Source organism: Mus musculus, chromosome 17, assembly GCF_000001635.26.
Source record: "Mus musculus strain C57BL/6J chromosome 17, GRCm38.p6 C57BL/6J".
NCBI classification, from domain to species: Eukaryota; Metazoa; Chordata; class Mammalia; order Rodentia; family Muridae; genus Mus; species Mus musculus.
Window position 1 is genome coordinate 34,938,951 of NC_000083.6, and position 13,691 is coordinate 34,952,641.

Below are 13,691 nucleotides of genomic sequence, written 5' to 3' on the forward strand. Positions count from 1 at the left end.
ATGGCTTGGAGGTTAAGAGCACTGACTGCTCTTCCAAAGGTCCTGAGTTCAAATCCCAGCAACCACATGGTGGTTCACAACCACCTGTAATGAGATCTGATGTCCTCTTCTGGTGCATCTGAAGACAGCTACAGTGTACTTACATATAATAACTAAATAAATCTTTAAAAAAAAATTAAAAAAAAAAAGAAAGACAGAATGGTCAAAATTAAAACACACACTCACACATGCATGCATGCAAGCATGTACACACTCATATGTGTACTTACATACACTCATGCAGGCTCACTGTACACTCAGGAGGCATGCACACACACACACATAGTGGAGATTGGAAACGATACTCACCGTGCCTGCCTGTGAGCCTAGTGAAGCAGAAGCAGCAGGCAGCCACAGAGAATGACCCATCATCACCTGCCTTCTTCAGGCCAACAACCCTGATTTCCAGTACATGGTGCTTAAAGACCTCCTCCTTCCTGGGACAGGCTCTGGAGCCCATGGTAAACTAGACCCCTTCATCATCACACTAGAAGTTCAGGAGATCTAGCCTTGGGGCCCAGAGTTTGCCTCCTCCCACTCCTCCCACCAGTGCTAGGAATGGAGTCTGGGGTCTCACTCAGGCATGCTGTGCAAGTGCTGAACCACTGAGCCACATACCTATCCCTGGGTGCTTTTATTCTATTTTGGTTAGGGGACAGTGTCACCTACTGGGTTACTGGCTATGCCACATCCAGGGGATAATGTGTATCATGGACAGATGGTTCCGCAGTCCATCTTAAGAGCACTTGTTCTTGCAGAGCACCAGCGAGTGTGGTTCCTGGCATCTTCTTGGTGGTTCACAACTGGCTGTAACTCCAGTTCCAGGAGCTCTAATGCCCTCTTCTGACCCCTTCAGGCACACATGTGTGGCACACATGTCAGCAAGCCAGTCACATGAATGAATAAGTAAATCTAAAAACATTTTGAATACATTTCTGAGCTGAGATGGTGTCTCTGTAAGTAAAGTGCTTATCATACAAGCCTGAAAACCTGAATTCTGCTCCAGCACTCATGTAAAAGCCAGTCATGACGAGCTGGAAAATGGTGGCACACGCCTTTAATCCCAGCACTTGGGAGGTAGCACAAAGCAGATTTCTGAGTTCGAGGCCAGCCTGTTCTACAGAGTGAGTTCCAGGACAGCCAGGGCTGCACAGAGAAACCCTGTGTCTTAGTCAGGGTTTCTATTCCTGCACCAAACATCATGACCAAGATGCAAGTTGGGAGGAAAGGGTTTATTCAGCTTCCACTTCCACATTGCTGTTCATCACCACAAGAAGTCAGGACTGGAACTCAAGCAGGTCAGGAAGCAGGAGCTGATGCAGAGGCCATGGAGGGATGTTTCTTACTGACTTGCTTAGCTTGCTTTCTTATAGAACTCAAGACTACCAGCCCAGAGATGGTACCATCCACAAGGGGCCTCCCCCATTGATCACTAATCGAGAAAATGCCTTACAGCTAGATCTCATGGAGGCATTTCCTCAACTGAAGCTCCTTTCTCTATAACTCCAGCCTGTGTCAGGTTGACACAAAACCAACCAGTATGCCCTGTATAGTCAAAAAACCAAAACCAAACAAAACCAAAACAGAACAAAGACACCAGGCCTGTCATGAGAGCAACACATAGGTACTGGGAACTAAATTCTGGTCCTGTGGAAGAGCAGCCAGTGCCTATAAACCTCCAGCCCCAAGATGGTGTTTTAATGCAATGGTTTCAAAGGGCCTAGAGAGATGACTCAGTGGTTAAGAGCACTTGTTACTGTTGTGATCATAAAAAGAGAAAGCGCTATAAGAATATGTTCTGGCACGGTGTGGGGGAAGGGGATGCGTCTGTGGGCCTATGACAAGGCATCCCTTCCCCCTGAGGGACCAGACACACACCGGTATAGTATAGAATAGAGTTTATTTAGGGCATGGAGAGGGGAGTTAAGAGGGTAGCAGAGAGGAGAAGTAGGGGCCGGCCATGGCCTGGTGGAGAGAAGGAGGAAGGGAATGGGGAGCAAGAGGTAAGAGAGAGAGAGGAGGGGCCAAGCAGCCTCTTTTATAGGGCCATGCCTACCTGGCTGTTGCCAGGTAACTGTGGGGCTGGAATTTAGACAGAATTCCAACAGTTAATTTGCCAGAGGACTTGGGTTTTGGTTTCCAGCACCCACATGATGTCCCTCAACTATCTGCAACTCCAGTTTTAGAGGAACCAACTCCATCTTCTGGTCTCTATGGGCACCAGGCACTCAGGTGGTACATTTAGATACAAGCAGACAAAACATTCATAGACTCAACAGAGTTTAAAAAACAAGAAGTAAAAACAAAACAAACAAACAAAAAAAAACCCAAAACAAACAAACAAACAAAAAAAAAACCCCACAAGCACCTGTGCTGGGTAAACATCTTGTTTTTTTTTTTTTTTTTTTTTATTTCCTTGTCTTTGATTTCCTGGGAAAGGAAGCAGAGGCCACAGGCATGCTAGTTAATTGCTGCACCACTGATCACTGGGTAAGCTGCTCTTTATCTCGGTTCTGGGTGTAACGGAAAAGGCTAACTATCTAAAAATTCACACTTGTATGAGTTGGAGGCTAGAAGTCTCATTTCCTGTGACCCCGAATCTTTAAGCAAAGAGCCTAGCGGTGTGACAGAGCTTCAGACTTAGTTTGAAATCTGTTGGATCAGAGCCCATAAAAGTTACGGAGTAGCAGTATGGCCTCCAGCAAGCCGGCAGGATGATGCTCCCTGGAGAATCTAAGCTGCCCCAGCAATCGGAGGCAGGGTGGAAAGCGCCACAGCGAGCAGCAGGAACTGTCCAAGCATGGGTCTCTGAGGATGTGGTCCCAAGGTTAGCACCGTCCCCCTCCACTGCTGAATCAAGAGCGGGAGGCCAGCACTTCAGCCCACCTGGGTTTCAGCAAGGCATTTGTCCAATAAGATTAGGAGAAATGTCCTGGGCCATGTACTGGGGCGGGGGCGGAGTGGGAGAGCGAGCGAGGGCAGGAGTGGAGGAGGGGGATGGGGGGAGAGGCAGGTCAATGGAGGCTGTGTGAATGGCTCAGTAGTGAGCAGTATAAATGGGAGAGGTTTGGTCTCGAATTCTCCAGAGAGGGAGTAAAATTAAGCAAGTGCTGTCTTCATTTTGATTTGAGATAAGTTGTTTACATTTCCTCATTCTCTCTTTCTTTCTTTCTTTCCTCCTTTCTTCTTGGGAAAGAGTTTAGATAAGCTCTAAACCTAAATATTAACCTCAGGGGCTGGAGAGATGGCTCAGAAGTTAAAAGCACTGGCTGCTCTTCCAGAGGTCCTGAATTCAAATCCCAGCAACCACATGGTGGCTCACAACGATCCGTAATGAGATCTGACACCTTCTTTTGGTGTGTCTGAAGACAGTTACAGTATACTTACATATAAATCATATATTTATCATATATATATATATATATATGTATATATATATATATATATATATATGAAATCATATATATACCATATATGTATCTCAAAACTGAAATTCCCTATATAGCAGAGGCTGGCCTTAAACTCCTGATCTGATCCTTTTTTTTTGGGGGGGGGGGTATTGAGACAGGGTTTCTCTATGTAGCCCTGGCTGTCCTAGAACTCACTTTGTAAACCAAGCTGGCCTCGAACTCAGAAATCCGCCTGCCTCTGCCTCCCGAGTGCTGGGATTAAAGGCGTGCTCCACCACACCCAGCCTGATCTGATCTTCCTACCTACAGGGAATACCCCACCCCCACCCGAACAGTGTTCTGAAGATTAGCTAGGGCCCACACTATATCACTGAGCTATATACCTCAAGTCCCTTTGTATATATTTTTGAGACAGGGTGTAGGTAAGTTTCCCAAGCTTTGACCACACTATGTAGCCCAGGCTAGCCTTTTGTTTGCAATACCCACAGGCCTCTTAGATAGCTGGGCATAGTTCCATGCCTTCAGGCCTGGCTCTTCATACTATTTACTGTTCATCATCATCATCATAAAAAAAAAAAAAAGGCTAGGCAGGGGCATATGGTCAGGTGGCACACCTATGCTCAAGGCCCTGGATTATTCAACCTCAGCACGCAAAAAATGTTTCGAGTCTTCTTTTTATAGTTGTTCAGTCCTCTCAGAAAAAAAAAATCAAGCCAGCTGAGCGAGGGTTCTCTGAGTGGTCCTGATGGAAAATGCCCACCCGACCCAGCATCCACCGTCACAAGGCCCTTTGGAGCTCCCTCACCACTGTGCTTGCCCCTGAAGTTTAACTGGGGAGTGCTGGCAAACATCTCCATCTCAGGCATATTTTTAGATTTTAATGGTTTAATGATGGGCAATAGGCATTCCAGAATAGGCATTTCCACTTGAGGGTCACCTGACCAGGGACAATGACATCTAACATTTTCAGAGTCAGCATGTACTTTGGACTAACTGGCAATAATCTGTTTCCTTGTTCTTTGGGAAATTAACAACAATCAAAAGACAGCCCTGTGGGAGACAGCCGGACACCAGCACCAGCTACCTAAGACCTTTCCTCAAAACGGAAAAGCACAACAATAGTTAAAGATAACTATGGGGGGCTCCAGAGATGGCTCACTGGTTAAGAGCACTGATTGCTCTCCCAGAGGCCCTGAGTCAGTTCCCAACAACCACATGGTGGGTGGCTCACAGCCATCTGTAATAGGATCTGATCCCCTCTTCTGGTGTGTCTGAAGACAGCTACAGTTTGGTCATAGAAATAAATAAATTTAAAGAAAAGATAATTACAGGTCTGGCCTGCTTAGAGACACTGTCCACCTCCTTGGGCAGAGCTAAGGACCCTGCCTGTGCCTGTTGGGGTGGCAGCATTGTGATAAACCTGCATGGCCAGAAAAGCTCCCAACAAACTGTGGCTGGCACAACTGCAGAACTTGACACTTCTCTTAATGTTTTTAAGGATAATTTCCTTTCCAAGTCATTAATGTGGCATTCAGTCAGGCTTCCAGTTAATCTCTTCATTATGCACTTTTTAAATATAATATTTCCATTTATTCTCTGAGAATTCCATACATGCATACAATATAGTTTGATTCTATCTACATCCTGATCCAACTCAGCCCAGATCCCCACATGTGCCTGCCTCCCGCTTCTCCTTTTTTTTTTTTTTTTTTTTTTTTTTTGGTTTTTTGAGACAGGGTTTCTCTGTGTAGCCCTGGCTGTCCTGGAACTCACTCTGTAGACGTCAAATCCTCAAACTCAGAAATCCGCTGCCTCTGCCTCCAGAGTGCTGGGATTAAAGGTGTGTACCACCACTGCCCGGCTTGGGCAGCACCTTTTTAAGAGCAACACCTTTTGGGTAGGTAAAATGGCTCAGCTAGTAAAGGCATTTGCCTCCACACCTGAGACTTTAGTTCAATCCCTAAGACCCTCATGGTGGGAGAAGAGATCTGATTGCTAATTTGTCCTCTGACTTACACAAGTGCCCATATGAACACACACACACATTTGTAGGCTGATTCTCTATACCCTACCAGCCTTCTGTTACCAATAGCTCCTCAGCTAGGTGTGGAGTCTTGTGAGTCACTTCCCTGTGTACTTATTTATATTCTGGAATTTCTAGTCACATTTTTATTCCTCCCAACCCCCACTGCTGGGAATTGAGCCCAAGACCTCCCATATAAGCCACACCCCTGTCTCCTGATAGCAATTTTAAAAGTCATTTTATTTTTTAGATTGTGTGTGTGTGTGGTATGTGCAATGGGTGTGTGCAGGTGAATTCAGGTGTCCATGGTGGCCAGAGACATCAGATCATCCTTTAAGAAAAGGTCTTTTATAACACAGGGTGGCATAGAACTTCCCATATAGCCCAGGCTAGCCTCGAATAAAGACAATCCTCCTGCCTCAGTCTCCCAAGTGCAGGGGTTACAGGTTGGGGGCCACCATACCTGGCTGTAGTGTGAGTTTCTTAACTGTAAAATCATCTTTTATTGTGCCTGCTGGCCAGCACCCCTGAGAAAGGAGTCTCCAGTGTGTTTTACTCTGGCTCGGCTCAAAACAGTTGTCTTCCAAGAGAGCAGCCCTTTGAGAATCACCAGCCAAAGCTATGTTTTTAGGCAGGGCATGGTGGCAAATGCCTGAAGTCCCAGTACTCTGAAAGTAGAGGCAGAAGGATCAGGAGTTTGTGGACACTGTACCTCACATAGTGAGGGGCTGGAGAGCAGTTCAGTGGGCCACAGCTGCTCTTGCAGAGAACCTGGGTTCCCTTCCCACTGCCACATCAATATACCCACAACCACCTGTAAGTCCAGTTCCGGAGGATCCGACTCCCCCTTCTGGCCTCAATGGGCACTATACTTGTGTGGTGACACAATCACACACACACACACACACACACATGTAAAAATAAATGTATAAAGACAAACACAAGTCAGACATACAGAACATAAAGATGTGTGTGAAGCCCACCCACACCCCTCAGTCTGTCATCCCTCCTCCCACCCCCTCATCACATTGCCATCAGTCTATCAGCAGCTCAACTTTGCCTGGAGCACATCACAAGCAGCTTGCTCAAAAATGTCTCCCAAAGAGCAGGAGCAAGAGCTGGAGAGATGACTCAGTGGTTAAGAGCACTGACTGTTCTTCCGGAGGTCCGAAGTTCAATTCCCAGCAACCACATGGTAGCTCACAACCATCTGTAGTGAGATGTGGTGCCCTCTTCTGGTGTGTCTGAAAAACAGCTACAGTGTACTCATATATATGAAATGAATAAATAATTCTTTTTTAAAAATGTCTACCAACAGACTGTGCAGAGCCACAGTCCCACAAACAACCTCCAAGTCAGCTTTATTGTCTTGGCTCCAGGCTTTCTTCACAACCTGAATGAAATGACTCAAAGACCACAGTCATAGGCTCGATGGTGCCCTCAGACCAGGGCATGCTGCCATGTCCTCAGCCCCAAATCATAAACTTTTCTCAACACTGACAGAAAAGCCCTGACTGGCTTCCTGCTCGGTGCCTGGAACAGCCTGGCAGGTAAGAGTCAGGTGAGAAAGCCCGCCCAGCCTTCCTGGCGTCGGAATGAGCCATGGAAGATATATATGCAGTAACACAGAACAATGGTCTAACCAGGAACCGGGGAGGTAGAACCAGCCAAATGGAGATCTGCTAAGAGTGAAAGGTAAACAGGTAATAGCCAGCCAACTGAAGGGAGAGAGCAAAGATGCCCAGAGCCACAGGGAAAGGCAGTGGGTTTACGATGCCTGTCGTGCTCACATAGAGTAATTTGTCCTGCAGTCTGGAAGGGCTGTTAGAAGATCTTGTCATAGAACGTGCCTCCTGACCTGGCTGAAGGACACCAATTACTACATAACCACTGCTATTTATATTTTTCTTTTAGTTGTTCGATTCTTAAAAGGGAGCTTGGGAAGAAAGCAAGCGCCACGTCACCCAGGCTAGCCCTTAAAAATCAGTATGCAGCTGGGCGTGGTGGTGCATGCCTTTAATCCCAGCACTCAGGAGGCAGAGGCAGGTGGATTTCTGAGTTCAAGGCCAGCCTGGTCTACAAAGTGAGTTCCAGGATAGCCAGGGCTACACAGAGAAACCCTGTCTCAAAAAACCAAAAAAACAAAAAAAAACAAAAAAAACAAAAAAAAAAACCAACAGTATGCAGCCAATGATCTTGAACTTCTGGTCCTACAGGTTCCAACTGTGAGTACAAGGGTCACAGGCTTGTGTGACTGCTCCTGGTTTTGTGCAGGGCTGGGGATCAAACCTAGGACTTTGTGCATACTAGACAAGCAGTCTACCAATTGAGCTACATTCCTGTAGTAGTTGGGTTCTCTAGAGGAACAGAACTTATAGAATTATAAAGAGAGCATGTATGTATGTATGTATGTATGTATGTATGTACATATATATTACATGGCTCAGAACTAGCTTATGCCTTGAACCTGGACCAGCACCAGAAAGAAGGTCTGACCACCCCGGGGTGGGGGCAGTTTGGACCATGGAAGCAAGGAATGAAAACAAGACCTTTGGATAAATGAATAGTTGACCATTTACAGGAATGATTGACCGATTAGGAGGAGACGCCGATGGTTAGGGAAGGGCAGATGAGGTACTGAATAGGCTTTGCCACTCATACTAAATACAGTCTACGTGCTCAGCCTTTTGAAGATGTGTGTGTGTGTGTGTGTGTGTGTGTGAATATTACCTATCATATTTTACTCTCTCTGGGAGTAAGAAGTATGCTTATTTGCCTATTCTTGAGGGGAGTGTAACAGAGTGACCAGGTCGGTCAGAGTTAAGTATTCTGTATGCCTTTAGAAACTTTTTCTACTGCTTCAACTTTATTTTATTCATGTAAGTGTTTTGCCTGCATGTGTGTCTGTGCACCACATGTATTTCTGGTGCCACAGAGGCCAGAAGGGGTCGGATCCTCTGCAACTGGAGTTGTCATAGCCAGCAGATGGGAGCTGGGAACCAAATCTTCTGTAAGAGCAGCCAGTGCTCTTAATCACTGAGCCATCTCTCTAGCCCCTCTCCAGAATCTTTTTGTTTTTTTTGTTTTGTTTTGTTTTGTTTTGTTTTGTTTTTCAAGATAGAGTTCCTCTGTGTAGCCCTGGCTGTCCTGGAACTCATTCTGTAGACCAGGCTGGCCTCAAACTCAGAGATCTGCCAGCCTTTTCTTCCTGAGTGTTGGGATTGAAGGCGTGTGCCGCCACCACCTGGCACTTCTAGTCAAGTATTCTAAGTGACTATATACAGTATACACACCCATCAGAGTAAGAAGTTTACATGCGTGCACTGGCTCTTCTTCCAGAAGACCCAGGTTTAATCGGTACTACTACGGATATAAATCCAGTTCCAGGGGACCTGACGCCCTCTTCTGGCCTCTATGGGATTTCCACCCGTGTCCACATTGCAGACAAATCCTCCATAGACATAAAAACATTTTTTTTTCTGTTTTGTTTGTTTTGCTTTTTCCTTATTGTTTTGAGACAGGGTCTCACTATGCCGCTCTGTGTGTGCCTCCTTACCCAGCTAAAACATTCTCTCCCCCCTACCCCCCCACTCCTCACCCCCAGACTGGCTTTCCCTGTGTAGCCCTGACTGCCCCAGAACTCACTCTGTAGACCAGGCTGGCCTGAAAGGAACTGTTTAACAAGACTGGCCTTTCAGAAATTCAGAAATCCGTCTGCCTCTGCCTCCCAAGTGCTGGGATTAAAGGCGTTGCGCCACCACTGCCTGGCTAAAACGTTCTTTTATAGTTGAAAGATTTTAAGTTGTTTGTCCTTAATCACCTGCATCTAAATAATCCAGCCTAAAACTTAACAATTTGTTTATTTTATTCTTATGAGCATTTGAGCATTTTGCCTACATGTGCACCACGTGCATGCCTGGTGCCCAGACAAACATGGCAGCAAAACACCCATACACATAAAATCGAAGCTTATTTAAAATTTTAAAAAAAGACGATGTCAGCGTAGTGTCCCCAGCGACCATGAATTGCCAGCAGTCCTTCAGGGAAGAATAGTCTCCTGAGCGCTCTCACTCCAGGCCAGGACAACTAATTCTTGTGCTACCAACCACAGCATCTGTGAATTCATGTGTGCAGCGGCTCTGTTGTGCCCAGAAAAAATTAAATGTAATTTTTTTTTTTTTTTAGTTAGGCTATCTTGTGTCCCATGCTGGCCTCAAACTGTGTAACTGAGGATAACCCTGATCACCGGATGTCCTTCATAATGCTGAGTTACAGGCATACATTGCCTGTTACCTGGTGCTGGGCACTGAGCCAGACACAAACATATTTTTGAGACAAGAGTTCACAGTTGAGGCTGTCTTCAAACTCATCTCCCTGCTGGAGTGCGGGGAATTACAGGTGTACACCACTAATGTCATTAGCTCTCTGAAATACTTCCTGTATGTTCTTGTAGGCCAGAGACCTACAGCTGGTTACCTTCCTCATCTGCACACCATCTTTTCTCCCCTTGTAGCCCTGGCTGTCTTGAAACTTATTGAGTAGGCTCCTCTCAAACTTAAGAGATCCATCTGCCTGTCTCCCAGGTGCTGGGATTAAAGGTATATGCCACCACAGCTGGGCCTACTGCACACTATCTTTAGAAAAAAGATCAAAACTCTACTCCTCCAAGTCTTTTTTTCACTTTCCTTTGTTTTCTAACTCAATGGTTTTGTGTGGCCATTGAAATAACTACCCGGGCTGGTGAGATGGCTCAGTGGGTAAGAGCACCCGACTGCTCTTCCGAAGGTCCGAAGTTCAAATCCCAGCAACCACATGGTGGCTCACAACCATCCGTAATGAGATCTGACTCCCTCTTCTGGAGGTCTGAAGACAGCTACAGTGTACTTACATGTAATAAATAAATAAATCTTTAAAAAAAAAAAAAAAAAGAAATAACTACCCACTAGAGCTTTTTTTTTTTTTTTTTTTTGGTTTTTCGAGACAGGGTTTCTCTATGTAGCCTTGGCTGTCCTGGGACTCACTTTGTAGACCAGGCTGGCCTGGTCAGAAATCTGCCTGCCTCTGCCTCCCAAGTGCTGGGATTAAAGGCATGCGCCACCACATCCGGCCCACTAGAGCTTTTAAATTTATTTACTGTATGTAAGTACATGGTAACTGCCTTCAGACATCGCAGAAGAGGGCATCGGTGTGGTCACGGGAGATTCAAACTCAGGATCAGTCAGTGTTCTCAACCACTGAGCCCCCTTAAATCTACTTTTCTACCCCCAAGTCAAGTGCTCTTACCCCCAAGTCAAGTGCTCTCACGTGGCTGGGAACCCTCTATGCAGTAGTGATCTCTGATCCTTCTGACTCCACCTCCAAGTGCTAGGTTGCAGGTACACCTAACCCATGAGAGCTTATGGCTTGCTAAGCAGGCACCAGGAGTCTCTGGCCAAGTTCATTCACCAGGCAAGCACACCTGGAGTCTACTGGTGGGGTCTCCAGAAGGCTGGGGTGCTTGATGCTGTCCTTTACCCTCTGCAGTGGGAGCTTAGGGGAGGGGAGGCCGACTTGTTCCTAGCAGGTAGATCTGACCGATTCAGATGCTAATCTGCTAAAACTATGGTCAGCCTTACAGGTCTGTATAGAATTTTCATCTGTACTTCCAGAACAGATGCTGTTAAGGGACCAGGAACCAGACACATGAAATGACTAGCTCCTTCCTGGGCATTTGATGTAGGCAGTCAGGTGGTGACACCTGTGTGGTAAGGTTAAAACCTTATTCCCATATATCTTCTCACACCTCCCCACAAAGTGACACAGAAAAAGTCTATTTAAGTACTTTTAAAAGTATTTTATTGAGATCGTTCAGGAAACTATGCATTTCCAAGCCATTATATAGTCTGGGCAAGATAAGTTCTTATTTCATTTGTCTAATACTCATGTTCAAGGGAGGCCCTGGTTCAGTCTGGGCGCAGGGCTCGCAGATTACACCTTACAGCCTCTCATGTTCAGATAACTGGCAACAAAGCAATAAAAAGCCGTCCAACTTGTCAGTGCGTAGCAGCAAAGCCCTGAAAATTCAGAAGAACATTTTCAGCAGGGGAACAGCAAACACAAAGCTGATTTATGTGTTTCTAAAACCAGGATATTCCAACAAGGTCAGCTTTACAATCTGCACAGCGGGTTCATTGTGCTAACTTTACAGGCCCTAGTGACATCATACAAAGCCTTCAACAACCCCTCCACCCCGCCTTTACTGCTTTATTACCCTGAAAAGTGAGCTAACCACCCACCTTCATGTGGGCAGGACAAAGGGCTGGCTCTCATTAGATGATTAGCTCATTCAGGTCACATCTAGGTCACTTCCACCTTTGTCTGGATTCCAAGGTTAGCCCTCATCTAGGTGAGGGGATGGGGCCCCTGTGAAGTCCTCAGAGCTCACCCTGGAGAGTTAAGATGGGCACAATGAGAAACAGGAGAGCAGGGTATGTTCCTCACCAGAGCCAGTGTTGGCACACTGGGCTCAATCTCAAGAGGTTCCCCAAATGAGTCAGATTTATAGCTGACATCAAGGACAGCGTCAGAGACTCTAGTCTGTGAAATCATCACTCTCAATTGAGGGAGACCAGAACCTAGGGTACCACCCAGGGAATGTCAATCCGATAGACACAGGATGCGGTAGCCAGTGTGTGTAGTTAGGCTTCGGACTGTTGCAGAGCTATATAAAGCCAAAACTCCTGGGGACTGAAATTTAACTGCTAAAACCTTTAACGAAAAAAGGTGGCATGGGCCGGAGAGATGGCTCATAACCATGTGTAATGGGATCTGACGCCCTCTTCTGGTGTGTCTGAAGACAGCAATAGTGTACTCACAAACATCTAAATCTTAAAAAAAAAAAAAAAAAGGTGGTTGGAGCCAGGACTAAGGCCATCCTGAATTGAGAGCCCGTCTAAATACCCAAAAGCATAGTCTAAAACAGTGGCTCTCAACCTGTGTCACCAAGGAACCCTTACATAGGGGTCCCAGACAGGACAGCCTGTGTTATCACAATAGCAAACTTTAGTTATGAAGATACAAGGAAAATAAAACCGATGGTTAGGAACATCACAGCCCGAGGAACTGCATTAAAGGCCCTCAGGAAGGCTGAGACCCACTGCCGTGGACTAGCATACAGAACTTAAAGGCACAAGAAATAATCAAGGCAGCTCCTGGATCCACCATAGATTTAGAGTTAGGGAGATTAGTTAAGATCTAAAAACAAAAAGATGGCTGGGTGGTAGCTTGCTTGGAGACTGGCTAATGCAGGCAGGATATTAAGAACAAAACAAGGGCCAGTCGGTGGTGCTGTATGCATTTAATTCCAGAGAGTAGAGGCAGGCGGATCTGAGATCAGGGCTACATGGAGAAACCCTGTCTCGAATCCACCCCTTCCAAAAAGTCAAGCCAAGAGACAAGCATGCCAGTGAAACCTAAGACTAACCTTTCTTCAGGTGTAGGCAGCTGGCGTGTGTCCTCAAATCCCTACCAGAAAGCAAGACACAGAGGTAAATTACTCAGAACTCTAGGCCACTCAAAACCCACGCCACTGCCGATTTTGGACCCGGGGACGGTCAGCGCGCTGCGGTGATGGCGTCAGCGAGACACTCAGAATCACCAGAAATCATCATTACTGTCCTCTCCCCGAAACCAGCCCCTCCTCACACCGCCTACCTCTCGCCAGCATGCGCTTACCATTGTGCTACTGGGTACGGCTGGCGTGGGCCAGGAACCTGGAAGAGATCATTGAATGAGCACAGGTCGTAGAGACCCCGGCCTGCAGCCCCCACCCCGGCCTGGGTCAGTTACAAGGAGTGGCGTCACGTGGACATCAGAAACTCTAGTCTGTAAATGTGGGTCATCATACCCGGCCCCACACCGCAGAGCCCTCCCCACAGGACCCCAGGATACCTGCGGCACGAGGCGGACCCATGCCTTGCTCTCCGGAGTCCTCAGACCCTGCCCAGACCGGTGGAGAACAAAGAAGGGTGAAAACACGGCAAACCGTGTGGGCGGGTGCACAAAGAGACCCGTGTGCCGCCCGCCTCGGCCATTTATACCCACGCCTGGCCCGGGGGTCCTGACGGACATAGTCGTCTTCTCATATGCCTGACTTGATCGCGCTGACAAATGCGAAGGGAACAAAGAGGAATCATGTTTCTTACTGTCCTAAGTAGAGAATCATGTATATGACGACAATT

The 13,691-nt window shown here is 46.6% G+C and overlaps 1 long non-coding RNA gene and 2 other non-coding genes across 4 annotated transcripts; all 3 read right to left on the bottom strand.

Annotated features, from left to right (window-relative positions):
* Nucleotides 1-11,284: 11,284 nt before the first annotated feature.
* Nucleotides 11,285-13,521, bottom strand: 1110038B12Rik (RIKEN cDNA 1110038B12 gene). 2 transcript variants are annotated; one of them, NR_027943.1, is made up of 5 exons: nucleotides 13,402-13,518; nucleotides 13,186-13,223; nucleotides 12,935-12,975; nucleotides 11,748-11,897; nucleotides 11,285-11,525 (listed from the first exon to the last, which is right to left on the bottom strand). It is a non-coding gene; the product is annotated as an RIKEN cDNA 1110038B12 gene (long non-coding RNA). The 2 variants fall into 2 exon arrangements; NR_015536.1 differs by lacking the exon at nucleotides 11,748-11,897 and having other exon boundaries at nucleotides 13,402-13,521.
* On the bottom strand, nucleotides 12,000-12,058 carry Snord52 (small nucleolar RNA, C/D box 52). The gene has a single exon (NR_028527.1). It is a non-coding gene; the product is annotated as a small nucleolar RNA, C/D box 52 (small nucleolar RNA).
* Nucleotides 13,063-13,125, bottom strand: LOC115488834. Its single transcript, XR_003952429.1, has one exon. It is a non-coding gene; the product is annotated as a small nucleolar RNA SNORD48 (small nucleolar RNA).
* Nucleotides 13,522-13,691: the final 170 nt, after the last annotated feature.